The following is a 2883-nucleotide window of genomic DNA, read 5'->3' as shown; positions in this document are numbered from 1 at the left end:
AACATTCGTTGATCATCATTCAATCCCGAGCAACGCTGGGTTTTCCTGTTAGCATATATATATATATATATATATATATATATATATATATATATATATATATATATCACTCTAGTTCATTCTTCTTAGCCTCATATCTCCTTGTCTTCCTCTTTCCCCCCCCGCCTATCTCTATTTATTTCATTTTTCTTTTGTTACTCTTTTTCTCGATTCTTTTGGCCCATATCTCCCTCTCTCTCTCTCTCTCTCTCTCTCTATATATATATATATATATATATATATATATATATATATATATATATATATATATATTTAAAGGAGATTAGAACAATAGTCTAAAGAGTTGAGTGTATTTTAATGTAATAGTGAAATTACTAGTTTAATTAAAATACGGGAAAAACTTAAAATTCTATTAAAAATTATAAAAAAACGTATTATATTATTCTGCTTTTAACGCAATAAACGTCAGGGTTTTATCTTTCTAATAAGACCAAAAATTTTTCAGAAATAATGAATTTTCATAGATTTTAATAAGATTTAGAAAAAGCAGTTTTCGATCGATTGGCGGTCACTATATATATATATATATATATATATATATATATATATATATATATATTTAAAGGAGATTAGAACAATAGTCTAAAGAGCTGAGTGTATTTTAATGTAACAGTGAAATTACTAGTTTAATTAAAATACAGGAAAGAAAAAGTGCTCGTTGTAATTTAGATATATAATAAGCTCGATAGGTAAATATCCTAGTGCTAATTTAATATTAAGTAATGTGATTGATAATTTAAAATTTAAAAATCAAATTATAATTAAATTAAAAATCAGTTTCATAAGAAGGAACAACAACAAAATCAATTATCTGTACGATCGTTTCGGAAAACAGTGTTTTTATTGTGGTAGACATCAAGTTACGGACAATAATTATTACATATAGTTTTTTAATAAACAAGGTCTCCTCGTCAGCAAATTTTGAAGGGTTTTTATTAAATTTAAAAGACACCATAAATAAACCTAGCATTAAAAGTAAGGCAGATGTATCTTTTTAATTTTTCGCCTTTTAAAATCAGGAACTATGGTTAAAGTACTCATATAGATGTTTGCTATAGCTTTTCACCTTATTGAATGATGAATTTTAAAAAGGGGGGGACGCCCGTGCAATTTATTAAAAAACTATATGTGATATATATATATATATATATATATATATATATATATATATATATATATATTACATTTTTGGATTTTACCATCATTGGGCGCTTTTCCTTTCACCAGACTATCCATTCACGTGAAATCACCTTTTTCTTCACCATGTTCCCTCTACTTCACTTTTTTGTTTTCAAGTAAGATCTTTGACTTACTTGTTGTTTCATCAAATACTTTTGCAAGCAAAAACCGATCCAGCATTTTGCTAATTCCTACCCTCTGGTGAGAAGGAAAGTATTTCTTCGAAACTCCGCGGATTAAGGACTATCCACTTATTAAGTGTTTCCTTTTCAGATTAAATATGTTTTTAACTCATTTCAAAGTGTTTTTTAACATGTTTTATTAACTGTTTGCTCGTATTATAAGCTCTATCTCCTATTTGGTTTTATCGAGCTTTTACATCTGGCTGAGATAACTTTATGAATATTAATTCTTTAATATTTATAATATACTTTAGTTTTACCATCTTGGATCATTTTGGTAAATTTAATTGTAATGAAATAAACCACTGAACCACCGATGCATGTAAATATACGCATGTATATATATATATATATATACGCATGTATATACAATATATATATACATGCATCGGTGGTTCAGTGGTTATATATATATATATACCCTTATATATATATATATATATATATATATATATATATAAGGGTATATATATATATGTATATATATATATATATATAAGGGTATATATATATGTATATGTATATGCATATATATATATATATATATATATATATATATGCATATACATGTATATATACCCTTAGAGTTGAAATAAAATATTTGTTATATGCATCGGCCGGGAATCGAACCCGGGCCGCCCGCGTGGCAGGCGAGCATTCTACCACTGAACCACCGATGCTCACACTTTCTAGCGAAAATTTATACTAATTCAAGTGTTTTTGAAATATATTTTGCGTAGTTCTATGGTTACGGTTAAGAGAAATTAATCAATTGTTTTTCATCTGTCTTTATTTCATCTTGTTATTTTATTTGTTTTGGAGGTGAAATGGGTTATTTAGTCAACAAACGATAAAAAAAAATTGAAAAGATGCAAATTTATAACAAATAAATGTTACCAAAGGCAAGATGAGCTATTCTTCTACTTATCTAGATAGGTTTTGTTTGTTTGAACGAAATTTTAAGCATTTATTTAGTTCGAAAAATAAGCAGTGGTGGCTGGATAATCAAAATGACCAACGAAAACGAGCCGTCAGAGTAGTGTCAATAATAACTCAAAAGTCCAAAAATAAACAAAACATAGGGTGCTCAAAAAATGATCTGACACATTTTTGGTTTAAAAAATATAAAAAAAAAATAAATAAATATGGAAGCTGAGTGACAATATGTCTCCCCAGATTTCCAGTACTATCCACCTCTTTCGATAACATTTATTATAGCAACAGCCGCTTACCATTGATGTCTCGCTAGCTAGAGTTTGAGTGGCAATAAGCCTCGCCAAGGTACCATTTCTCTTGGCATTTGTCCAGCGGAGATCTGGTTAGCACTCTTTCCTCAGTCTTTCCATCCTCCTTGGGTCTTCTTGGCTATTTGGCATCATTATTTTTTTTTGGAGGGGGACGCTGATTGGGTGATGGAGAACCTATAGATGTGCAACTTCAATGTTCTAACGTTTCGTGTTTT

The 2883-nt window shown here is 28.6% G+C and overlaps 1 non-coding gene across 1 annotated transcript; it reads right to left on the bottom strand.

Annotated features, from left to right (window-relative positions):
• Positions 1–2030: 2030 nt before the first annotated feature.
• On the bottom strand, positions 2031–2101 carry Trnag-gcc (transfer RNA glycine (anticodon GCC)). Its single transcript has one exon. It is a non-coding gene; the product is annotated as a tRNA-Gly (tRNA).
• Positions 2102–2883: the final 782 nt, after the last annotated feature.

This window comes from Euprymna scolopes, chromosome 22, assembly GCF_053919585.1.
Source record: "Euprymna scolopes isolate OS-2025 chromosome 22, ASM5391958v1, whole genome shotgun sequence".
NCBI classification, from domain to species: domain Eukaryota; kingdom Metazoa; phylum Mollusca; class Cephalopoda; order Sepiida; family Sepiolidae; genus Euprymna; species Euprymna scolopes.
The sequence above is the reverse complement of the archived record's forward strand: the minus strand, read 5'-3'. Positions and strand labels throughout refer to the sequence as shown.